General features: G+C 42.0%; 1 protein-coding gene across 2 annotated transcripts in view; it reads left to right on the forward strand.

Moving 5' to 3' along the window:
* Positions 1-12,740, forward strand: part of disp1 (dispatched RND transporter family member 1) — a 79,964-nt gene that overhangs the window by 20,105 nt on the left and 47,119 nt on the right. For both annotated transcript variants that reach the window (XM_022767369.1, XM_022767376.1), the window contains one exon: positions 4,920-4,997. The gene's annotated coding sequence lies outside the window, so the exon portion shown is untranslated. The remainder of the gene's footprint in view (positions 1-4,919; positions 4,998-12,740) is intronic.

A 12,740-nucleotide genomic window follows, 5' to 3' on the forward strand; every position in this document is an offset into this window, starting at 1 on the left:
CTGAAAAAAGACACAAGTAGAGAGAGGAGCCGGGTACATACTTCTTGGCCGGCATCCATGAAGTGCAAAGATTGCTAATCTGCTTGCACAGCCCGTTCCATTTCTCTTTTTCCTTGACTTTGGAGCACTTGAGAAAAAGGGGCATCCTTCAGTGCTTTTTAAACAACACGTAGCATTTTACCAGCATGTAAATTCATGACACATCGTCGACTTGCCAATGGAAAATATCAGGGAAGGGCCAGAGAGAAAGGGAGAAAGAGTGTGGATGGCAAAGCGCCACAATAATTCTTGGCATTGATCCCCTATTGAATGAGCAAAGTTTTCTCAAGGCTGCTTGAGTTTGAGTTGATCCCATTGCCGAGAGAGCGTGCTCTGGCTTTTCACGCTTTTCATTTTCTACTTGAAAGTGGCGCAGTTATGAAGCTGCTTTGATCCCCTTGCCATTGGAAGAGACTTGCATTTGTACAGAATGAGACAGTAAGCCTTTTGGAATCCTATAGGCAGTTTGTCGTTCCTTCAAAGTACAACTCAAAATGATCTTTGAAACTAATGAAAGAGGAGGGATTACGGTGTGCTCAAACATAGTTAGCGTCTTCCTGCAGATGAATTTATCGTCTCGATAGGTAATGATTGGGTGCCACTCATTATTCAGACAAAATAAATAAGTGACGAGTGAAGGGCTTTCATCCTTGTTGAGTCTGGTGAGGTCACTGGAAAATATAGTTTTATGTCTGATTGAACGTGTTTCCATGTATGAATGCGTCATGTCATTACATGTTTGCCTCTGGTTATGAATAGGTGAATGAATGAATGGTTAGCCTGGCTGTATATGTGAGTGTATGCGTATGACAGTGACGAGTGTCCCTCGACATAGAGACATCAGTGTATAACGTGTCTGCAGGACTCTTGCTAACCCGGAGCCAGAGGCGCAGGAATAAACCAGACTTCAGTGATGTCTTGTCTGTCTGGAGATGGCTCTCACTCAGAGGAAATGAGTCTATGTTACACAGGCATTGCTCAAATTCCTCCCCTTGTGTCATCGCTGCTAAAGCAAATAGCGGCTTAGGGGAAAGGATTCTGCCACTGAATCAACAGATTGTTTGTGTCTTCACAGGCTCAAAGGGAACATTTTCAGAATTGTGGAAAGGTAGGAATTTGGGGAGTAGTTCCTTTCAGCCTAACCCTCTTCTTGTGAAACCTTAATGTCTCTGCCTTCAGTTTTAAAGTTTTGAAGGGAGTTTGGCTTCAGGAGGGAGATTCCTGGACTTGAATTCCCCCTTATTTGAGTGAGTCTTTTGGAAATGAGAGCGGACTGTGACTCGAGCCATTGGATTAATTGGGGCATGCATGTTTGGCCTGGGCCTACCACTGACCTGGGGTAGACGGGAATTGTCTGCAAGATGGTTGTACACCAATTAATTTGGGTCAGCCTCGGTTTTTCTGGGACTGAATCGGCATCAAAGCCTTGGCTTTTCCACTGCAACACACTATTGTCACACATAGTAAGCAACACTTACGAAGTTAGAGGTGGACTTCTACATTATCCTGAACCTTGTAAACCTTCTTCTTGCCCCCTCCTCATCCTCAAAACTTAAAAAGTCCCATAATTTACACTTTACACTGTTTTATTTTGAAGTGTTGATCCATAAGAAGATATATTTGTGGTTTTAAGAACCAAAAACCATCTCAATGTAATTTTACATCTCCCCTCTCAGACTTCTCTCTTAACCTCTCTCAAATAAAAATATAGCAGTTTTCAGGTAAACACTCGGGGCTTAGGGCATGGCTGAGACAGGTGACTGCTTTGTTGTGACATCACAAAGTTAAGGAAGTCCTAACAGCTGGTTTTAAGGCTCAGTTTCTGAATACAGGCTGTGTGCATTTCTCTGTGGACCGAGGCTTTGATACTTTCACAGTATTAATATAAAATCTAGACCTGCTTTATAATCAAAAGACATGGAAATCTCACTTTATACTATATGGGACCTTTTAATGGGTCATGCTTTTTTCCCATTTTCCACTGCAGGCAACAGTTTATCTCATGTACTCTACTTAACATTCAAAGGTTTTCTTTCTCATGAGAAACTATTCAAACCTTTCAAAGCAAAACCAATACAACAACCATCTTGAAAGAAGCAGCGGCTAGCAGTTGACTAGCCAAGGGTCATCTATATTGTTTTGTTGTACCTCAGTGTCTGTGTCAGTGATGTAAAACTGGATTTATTTCCTTGTGAGAAGTTAATAACATTCCCTTACATTTCTTGTAATACAGACCACATGGGACACATAGTCAACACTCGACATGCATGGAGCATAAAGTCATATCTGAAGAAAAAATAAAGAATAGGGAACATGTTCTTGATTAAAAAGTCATTTTAGTACAAGCTTGTATTACATGCTTGCCTTACGTATATCAAGAAGTAAAAAATATGACGATTTGAGCTGTTTTTATTCTTCTGCTGAGGCAACTCTCAATACTATGTTGTCTATGTGCAAATGCTTTTATTTTTTTTTTGATTTGAGAAATTTAGGTGTCTACACTTCCACTATTTGAGACAGGGAGTCTGGGGAGGAACTTTGAGCCATTGTGCTGAGTTAAATACGTCCCTCTGACCTGAGGTTGTTACTCTAAATTGGCTAAAAGTCCTCCCCCTCCTCATCTGTCCATATTTAAACTCCCTCTGTGGCTACCACTCTCTTCATCTTCTCCCTATCGACGCACACCTTGGTAATTGGTGATGTGGACCATATGTTGGGCTTGAATGGCCTCCTGTTCTGCAGGGCCATTAGACATGCTCAAGGACATATCACAACCTTGTTATCAGGCTACCTGTTCTTTCCTGGACTGGCGTCGCGGGCAGGGGGATATAGTCTGCCAGTCTTTTCAAACCCTCTTATCTCCTCTTTTCATCACCTGTCAAATCATCACCTATACCCACATAAGATAATCTTTTCCTTCAGCCTTACAACAAACCTTTGCTGCCTTTTAAAAAAAAAATCTCTACCAGTTGAATATTTCAGCTAATATTTGGCTGACTGAGAAAATTTTCTATGATTTTTAAAAAAAATCTAATTTGTTTCTAGTTTTGTCATTCTTACAAAATGTAAAAAACATAGTCTGTATAGTCTTTATCTAATATCTGTTTCTGTAAAATCTGTTTCACATTCCCTCATTATTCAGATGCTGATTGGTTAATTTAGGAAACATTCAGAAACTGGATGTGCTTGGATGCAAATGAAAAGCTCTTTTCTTCCTCATCAGCAGTTTCGGCAGCACCTTTCCTGATGCACTGTTCTGATTATAATACAGTGCCACCACATCGGCGCATTGCCGCAATTGCAGTTACAAATGACAGTAATCCACCTAATGCAACTCTTGGTAGACAATAGCATCATAATTCTCTATACTGGAAAGATCCTGCCTATGCACAGTTACTGTAAGGAAAGGATGCTGAATTTGTCTGAGTCTGTCTATGGACTGCAGCTGTCCCTCCACCCTTCTTTTCCACTCTGGATGAATAGGAGAAAATACAGCTTGGTGGACAGGCTTCATTATGGTGTGGCAGGTGCCAGGTCTCGGCAAGAAAAAGACCAAGTCCAAGTTCTGGTCAAAGATCAAGTCATTGACCTAAAAGGACTTTTTATGTTACAAAGAGCCATGTTAATTTGTGGTTGTCCTGCAAATTCAAAATGAGTGTATTCGTGTGTGGTTTATAGATTAGATATGGATGGGTGAGTTAAGAAGTCATTGTGAGTATTTTGTGGGTGAGTATCTGAGAGCCCCAGTGGTTGGGATGCAGGCGATCATGGTAAAAGTCTGGGTTCAGAACTGTTGAACAGTTTTCCAGCCTGACTTCTGGATGAGATTGTAGTGGGTGGGGGACTTCCCCTCCGTCTTTCCCACTTGCCTTTGTCGCCGCCAACCCATTTCCACGGAGGCTCCTTGGGGCATGGTGTGGAACAGGAGCCCGCTGAGCGTCCCTTAGCTGGAGCTGCAGTGTCAGAGGTCAGTGGTGGAAAGTGCTCCACAGCCAGTGTTTCCGCACTTTGCTCTTGAACTGGGAGAGCTGATGCAAGGAGTGCCGAGATTTCCCATGGCAGCTGCTCCAATTGAAGATTGAAAAATAACGCTTAGCTCTGTCATTTGACTTAGCATTGCATCGTTTATTGTACCGTATTTTATCGCACTTGGCACAGATAAAGTTTTCAGGAAACTCTTCCACGTGGCTGAAAAAAAAAACTTCTCACAGTGTTTTCAAATGTAATTTTCAGACCCTTTTGCCCTCGGTCATAGTAAGGGATTCTCCTCCATGAGAAAAAGTCCAGAGAAAGTTCTTTCTTTCCAAGATACAATCCTCTGGTTTCAGCTTCCAGAGAATCGTTCCAGGCAGCAACAGGTTATCGCCCCACTCAGTCCACAGAATTAATTAGTCACCGCTCTCAATTAGAACAAGACTAAAGAAAAAGTTCTTTGGTCTTCAGTTTAAATGACATCGAAACTGGTTAAAAGGAAAAAAAATAACACTGAAGCTGCATCAAAACAAACTTGAGAAAAAGGAGGCAGCCATCTTGACGTCAGTGAATATGTGCGTTTGTCTGGGTTTTGGTTTTGGTGTTTTTTTTTTTCTTTTGAACGTGTGTGAGGTCCCTGGCAGCTCCTATTGAACACGTTCTCAGTCTTTGTTCTGTATTATCTGCCAATTAAAACAACATAGGCCAGACTCTGGAACTGGAAAGTTTTGAATTGGTTTCTTCCAAGGGATTTTTTTTTTTTTTTTTTTGGAAAATTGGCAATAAGTTTTTTTTCCCATTTAAGGTACAGATGTACCCATGGCAGAAATATTGCCCAGTCTGGGTCTTAATTGTGATTTTAATGTATCTTGAAAAGTTAAAAATGAATATTTCCTTTGTGTCCACAGATTTACCTGTTTCTCTGGGGACTTCAAGAGCCTGAACGCATGAATAGCTGCAGAGCATGGTCCATTGTCATCCTACAGGTAAATACACTGTTCAAAAATCACTTGTCACTGAGCAGAGCAGAACATCATATAGTATCTTTTCCACTAGGTAATAGACCTTTCCACATATCTTGCTTCCCTTAATACTCAGTGTTGACACTTGCTTTGAACGGATATTGTCAGACATGTCTGACCTAATTTTGCACGCCCTATGAGGTCTTTTGTGTCTGCTAACTCAAGTTGACTTGAGCAGCACTGCAGCAGTGTGCTATTAATGAATAAAGAGAGAATTGTGAAGTAGAGCAACCTGTAGAATGATTCCTGGCTTAGTTGAATGGAATTTACAGGAGAAACTCTGGAGTAAAATCGTTGAGCTGATCAGTCTGAGATATATTATATTGCTATTTATTTATTTGTTAAGAGAATGATACATGTCTCCCTTTTAACTGATATTTTCAAGTACTTGCTAATCAGTTATCCACATCGGTGGCAAGAGGATGTTTCATAGCCGTGCTAACAGTGGGATCACTTAACTTTTCATCTAGCTGCATCATCAGGTCCAAGTTTCCCTTTGTCCAGTACTTTGGTTTATGACTAAATACCTGCAACGCTGACTTTCCCATCAGCCTCGGCTCTACTTTGTGGTCAGTGCTGATTAGTAAATGTTAGCATGTTAACATGCTGAACTAAGATGGGGAACGTGGTAAACACTTTACCTGTATGTTAGCATACAAATAATGTATTAACTGATACATGGTGTTGTATTGGAGCTGTTTTCATGGCTTTTGTGACTCTCCTTGGACGGCTTGTTACACAGAGGCCTCATTGGAAACTGTTTGGAAAAGGGAAGACACTTTCAAAAAAACTTGGCAGGTGATTGGATGAACCATCTATCACTGTCTATTATGGGCTAACTTCAACCAATCAGATTCTGTATCCTTCCCATTTTTTTCCTTTAGCGGCAGATGGTGAATTAAACTCTTGCCAAAGCCAGTCAGGAGAAGAACGAATAGTTCTTCTTCAGTGTTGCTCTCTGCTTTTCTTTCGATGAAGAAATACTCTCCAGCTCTGATATAACTGATGCTATAGCAGCATCTATGCTAACCTCTTTCAGAGCCGCTATCGCTGTTAACGAACAGCAACTGCTTGTCGCTCTCGTCACACCAACGACACGCCCGTAGCTGCCAGTAGTTCCTCCCGAATAGGACGCTCATTGATTTGAACCACTGTGGTTCGGCCACAGGCCAGTATCTTGGAACCTGACAAAATGGATTCTCTCGTGGGAGAAATCCAGCTGCCTTGTAAGGTTACTTAAATAGCATTATCCACAATAAAGCTGAAACCCATGTTTAAAACAGGGCTTCTGATTTGTTTTTATTTCAAGGCAAACCCATTCTGTCTTGATCTTTATGTTACTCTGTCCTCCCATTGAAAAAAGATTTATTACCAACCCAATCCTCCAGAGCTCATCAGAACATCAGAGTAGAAAAGTCACCATGCTTTAATCTGTGTCCCTTAATCACAAGCAGCCTAATAAAGAAAAAATGCAAAGGAGTCGGTGACTGTGAGAGAGTGAAGCACCTATTGCCGGTCCTCTTCCTTTCACCCTGGGCCTCAGTCTGGCGAGTCCAGACAAGCCTCCGGTAAAAGGTGAGGATGTTTGTTCTTCACCTCGCTACAACTGGGTCAGCGAGCAAGTTAAAGGTGTTTACCTACGGCTCATAGCTCACAGTGCCCTCATGCTCTCAAAGACCGTTTAAGACGGATTCATATTCTGGGAAGAAGTAGTTTGTATCTGGAAAACATGCATCTCTCAACCACTCTTTAATGACGATGGGTTTTGTATTGTTTTAATGAAATTCGGCCCATTTCAATGCGGGAATTGAGGGAAATTTTCCTCTCAAAACAGGTTTGTTTGGATGATTTGTGGCTACAGCACTGTGTGATGGTGTACAACTATTCACAAATTATCCCCACCAAGAAAAATAGTATCAACAGTTGAGGGTGAACTCTGTCCTGTTACTCTGTCCAACACATGACCTCATGTTGAAGTATATATCTAAACTCAGGCAGCAGAGCAGCCTTGCATGCACAGGTAATCACCAGCACTAAACACACTTCTCTCACTAACCCAGTTACACACACACACACACATTTCTCTCTCACACTCACTCAGTCTTTCTGGTTCGTTCTGCCCTGACCTGCTGAAAGGCTTTCAGGGCCGTGTCAGTCAGCCAACAACTCTCTCTGCTCAGAGTCTCAGCAGGTTCAACTTGGACGCCAGCCTGTCCTCCGTCCTCATTCTTTCACATTGGCTGCCTTGTCATGTTCGGATGTCGGGAACACAGACTGGTGTGTGTGTTTGTGTGTGCGTCTGTGTGTGCACCTATGCGTAAAATGGGTGCTTTAGTCTTCAGCAGCGTGCATGCGAACAGGTTTGCGAGTGTACAGATGCGTGTAAAGGTTTGAGTGTGTAATGTGTGCGTGCCTGGCTTCATTTATTATTGTGTGGGATCATTGTGTGTGTGTGTGTGTGTGAGTGTGTGTGTGTGTGGTGTGTGTGTATCGTGGGTGAATTTGCAGAAGAGTTAGAATAAAACAGCTGTGGCTGCTTTGTAACATGGACAGCCCAACTTCTGCTGCCCGCAGCTGCTCAGACTCTCCCTTTAATAGATTTCATAGCCTGTGAAAAGCTTCTTAGAGCCCCAGAGGAAGTAAACACTGACCTTCTTCCAGAGCTCACTTCATCAGGTCAGAAAGTGAAAATCTGCTAACAATATTTGTTAATTACTTAATATTTTGGTGATGTGTGTACAGCAATTTTCCAGTACATTTTCCTCTGCATGTGTTCTCCCCTTTGAGTGTCATCATTTCCTGCAGCAAATTGTGGCTGTAATTAAATAGACCAAAATTGCAGTGAATGACACAGTGAAGGTTGAATAGGGGAAGTAATTTAAGTTAGTTGGTAAAGGAGCCAAGAATTGATGTATTCAAAAAAATATACTGATATTAGTGGGTGTTTATTAACACTTAACACTTGCAATACAATGTAAAATGCTCCTGAGTCACAAACTTAAATATTGATATTGGTATTGGCCTCAAAAATCCCAGTGTTCCTCTGGCTACGATGTAAATGCTTTTACAGACTGTACTGTAGTGGTCATCCAGCTGTTGATTATCAAACTTCAGACTATCGTAACTTCTGTCAGCTGTGCTGCCTGCGCTCCTCTGGTCCTGCGGTGCGTTTTCCTAATTCTGACTGACAGAACATCTTTTTATCCTGAAATTCTGATGTGCTGCTGTGGTTAATGACGACAAAGCCAATGTACTGTGTGATGCGACTAAATCAGACGCACACATCTTGATTCTTGATCAATTCAGTTACTAGATAATGTTCTAAAGGACAGTCTCATGGCGTTCCCTACAAAGGACGTGTTTCGCTTCCGTTTGTCGGTCATCCGTCTCCTGCACGTCTGACAGAATAGATGGCCAGGCTGCGTAAAGACGTATTTTCTGGCTTCAAGTCTGTCATGTCTGTTTTCTTCTATTTGACATGCTTAACTATGGTGATGGTGTATTTGGCTCTGAGTTAGGCGTAGGCGAAATTACGATTACTTTGGCGTTTATCGGTCTTTTTTTTTTAAGCCGTGCACTTTTCGTATTCGGCCATGTGATCCATTCCCACTTGAGCGTCTGTCCATCACCAAAACATTCTCAGATGGATCCGTCTAATCACTGAACAACGGACTGGCCTCGTATAGACATCACGTACCAAGTGACTGATTGAAAAACCACAGGAAGGTGGTCAGAGGGAAAGTAAAAAGGGTTTCCGTGATTTATCCTAATGTTTGTGAGCTCGCTGACTCAATCGAATGTGCCAGTAACCAGCGACTGATCCACCCTCCCTGCTCTCCGCTAGCAGCTGTGTTGACTGTCTCGTGCATGGGAACCCTTGATTACTAGGTTGACTGTACATTTGGGCTGAGCCTGGCAGCCAGCTCATTGTGCCTCCCTCTCCAACACACACACACACACACACACACTCACATACACACAACAAACACAAAACACATCCTTCTTAGCTTTGATCGTGGAGAGCTGTTACCGACTTCTGCTCCATCATCCAAAGCCTCAGGTTATCCAGCGGTCTTTATAAGGTTTGGGGATGTTTGTCTGTACTACAGTACGTCGGTCTGGAGATGCCTCTGGCAGCCGTTTCATGTCCAATAACCTCATCCTGGCGCGGTCGCATTTATTTATATATTTATTTTTTGCTTCATTAGAAGCTTCAGCTGTGAGGGCTCGGGATGATGTCTTCATTAAAGTTTATGATTTGTTGATTTTAATTATCTGTTGTGGTTCTTGATGTGATTGTTAGTCGGGCGTTAGGAAAACACCACTCCTCGATATAACAAGACGCAGGTGTAGTGAAATGACATCAGTGTATAAGCTCAGTTTGGAGCCAGAATATGATTTTACTTGAAATGCGTCCACAGTTTGATTTATGATTAATCTCGCCCGGTGTAATGAAACCACATCTTAATATCAAGGGACAATAAATATGATGTGTTGAAACATTTTGGAATAATTCAATAGAGTCTTGTTTGGTTATCAGTAACAGATGGTTTTAAAAATCTCAGTCTCGATTTTCCAAATATTTGGAAAAACACTGAAATGGATTGTAAGCACATTATTACTATTAGGGTTGGATGAATACATTGGCTAACTGTGACTCTATTAGCCAATTTAACACCAATTTATTTGGTTTTATATTTCTGCCTTATTAAAGTTCCAGGCAACAAATCTGACGTATAAATTAACCTTAAAAATCACAATTTCTGTGCAGTCATTAGTTGCAATGGATGGTGACGTGTCCAAAAGGAAAATGACTGAACCCAAATTACCGGTGCTGTATTACAAGCATATCAGAGCATTTCCTGCTTGTTATATAATTTAAAAAAAAAAGTGAGACATAATCCATCTGGCTCGACTCTCATGAGGTTATTGGAGGAAAAATATACAGTAAGCTCTGTGAATGGAAGGTTAATGAAGCACACAGAATCATCAGCGCTCATTCTGCTGTTGGATGTTGCGCTCATACCAGATGTTGTGTCCAGCCAAGTTATTGCAGTGAGTTATGATGCACAATACTGGTTACATAATGCACATTGTAATACAGAGTCTCTTTATTGCTTGTGCTGAGGGTGCAGGGGCAGGTACAGTAGGGTTTTGACAAACTCATCGTCCCTCCACTGAGCACCTCCATTACAGCTCTTCTCCTTCAATCTTTCAGCAATCAGCTTGGTGGGTTCTCTCCGGGTCCTCCAGCGGGTTAGGTTAACTGCCGACTTTAAATTGTTTCCAATACAGATACTGAACGTTAGAGTGAATGGTTGTTTGTCTGTATATGTCAGCCCTGTGATAGACTGGCAACCTGTCCAGGCTGTATCGCGCCCAAGGATAAGCAGTATGGCTAATGAATGAATGAATGAATGAATGAATGAATGCAAATTAGTTATAGGGGGCAAATAGTGAAATGGTTTGATTTGGGCTACCTTCAGTTTAAACATAGTCTTCAGTTCTGTTCAGCTTTTCTTTACTGACATCTATGTTACTGTCAAACTAAAAGCCTCTGATAGAAGCACAAACGCTTTCGTTTCCTCCTCCTCAGATCACCAAGATACAATTTAATTTTCTGAACACAAGTTGTATCTCTATGTGATGTAGTGTCTGCTGCACTTCTGCTGTCTTCTCTCGTAGATCGACAGCGTGTAGTTTTGCCAGTCTCTTGTATAATTCGGTTCACAGTCTGATGAATGTTTGCTTTAATTCACCGACTCTCTGTTCATTTCCAAGCTTCTCTCAGACAGGAAGCAGATCTTACAACCAGGGAAACGGCCGAGGGAATGATAAACGAAGGAGAGGCACAGACACACGGCTTCAGATCAATGCAAGTCTCAGCTGTTTATTGTTGAGGTTTTGTTAAAGAAAGTCTTTGATCACAGTAGTAGGAAGCTTCACCTGTACATTAGTGTTTGACGCCTGGCTGACATGCATGTCTGAGTGTGTGCAAGAAAGATTATTTTTTCAGTAACAGATATTCAAACACATGGATTTATTTTTCTCTGTGATTGAAATTCCCCTTTTTCTCTTCACTGTCTTTTAATCAGGAACTTGTGAAGGGAAGTTTAGAGGTTTGACCTGAAGGCTCAGGTTTGTGAGGCCTCACTGCAGGATTTCCCACAGACCACTATACCGGCAGCAATTCTTTTTTCTTTTTTTACGTTTTGTAAAGAACTGTAACTAAACAAATATTTTTGCTTTAACATAGACAATTTAAATTTGGCTTCCCCCGGGAAAGCCCTGTTTTGTTCTGCCTAGGAAAAATGACTATTGGGTTTCTTTTGTCGAAAAAGTGGGTAAATGGGGAGATGAAGCCTGGAGGGACGTGTGTATTCATAACACCAGTGCCTCTTTTCTTTCAGGCGGTATTGTCTGGTGTTGTAGATCCTCTTTCCTCTATTGTCTTGTGAGTTCTGCTGGTGGTCTGTCATGTAAACAGCTCTCAGAAGGGAACCTTCTCCGCTCTCCTTTTCAAAAGCACCCTCTCTTTTTTTCTTTTTTTCTTTTTTAAATCTGGGCCTGTGTCTCTTTCTGTGGTCGCCTTCTTGACTGTCTGCCTGTCTCTGTCTCTTTTCCCCAATCCCCTCCATCTCCATCACACACCCACTCACACAAACATCCCAGCTCCCAGCCATTACTGGCAGTGGGTCTGTCCCAGTGCAGACCTAACAGTGTATTGGGGCTTTAGGTGCCAGTGGGGAAGGAAGGACCCTGCTGGCTTGTCAGCATCTCTGACCCCTCTGTCACAATGGGTCCCTCTCCCTCCCACTCATTTCCCTGCCAAGCTGGGAAGAGTAAATATTTATCAGCCCCCACAACAATGGCCCGCTCGGAGGAGGAGAAAAAGACTTTGAGCAGAGCTCATGCAAGGCCTGTAGGCAACAGTGGCGGGGCCTAACGATGGGTTGCAGGAAGATTTGAATGGAGCCTCTGAATTATTTTGAAGAAGTACATTCCATAAGTTAGTGGTTATGTTACGATGGCGGAGCTGAGAGGCTGAATCCAAGACTGGGTGAGTTGGTTAAAAGCAAAACAAGTTTGTTTACACAGAAGATTATACACATTCAGTTCTTGGGCGAAATCTGAAAGATCTTAAAAAACTCTGTAGGAGCTAAGGATTGCATTATGATTTTAATGACTTTAAATTATATTCAGCATTTGAACTTGTTGTCTCTGTGGCCACGCTACTGGCATTAGGGCAGTATATGGACTTTATAAGGTATATTGATATATTATCAAACAAGATATAAGATGAGACAATATTGTTGTGTTTGCATCTCTCCTCTCTCACACTCTCAACGAATCCTGCCCCCCCCCCACTCTCCCTTTGCGTCTGCGCACAAACCCAACCCCACTCGCTCATAAATTCTTTTGCAACAGACCTGTCTTTTATTTTCATCAGTCTGTTTTGATAAAAGTGCTCACATGTGGCTTTGACTTCACGACTGAACATTTAAACCACAGAATACTGAGATATATGTTGTGTATTGCCATTCAGCCTAAAGATAGGCTGAGATATGGTTTTTGATTGGTATCATCCAGCCCTAACTACCATAGCTCTGTGATGTTATTGTCAGTCGGATGGTTGGTCCAACGCTTTGGTCTGAACTGAAATATCTCAACAACTGTTAGATTGACTGCCATAAAAACTTGTGCAGA

The sequence above is a fragment of the Seriola dumerili genome, unplaced genomic scaffold, assembly GCF_002260705.1.
Source record: "Seriola dumerili isolate Sdu_G_001 unplaced genomic scaffold, Sdu_1.0 BDQW01000025.1, whole genome shotgun sequence".
Classification (NCBI taxonomy): Eukaryota; Metazoa; Chordata; class Actinopteri; order Carangiformes; family Carangidae; genus Seriola; species Seriola dumerili.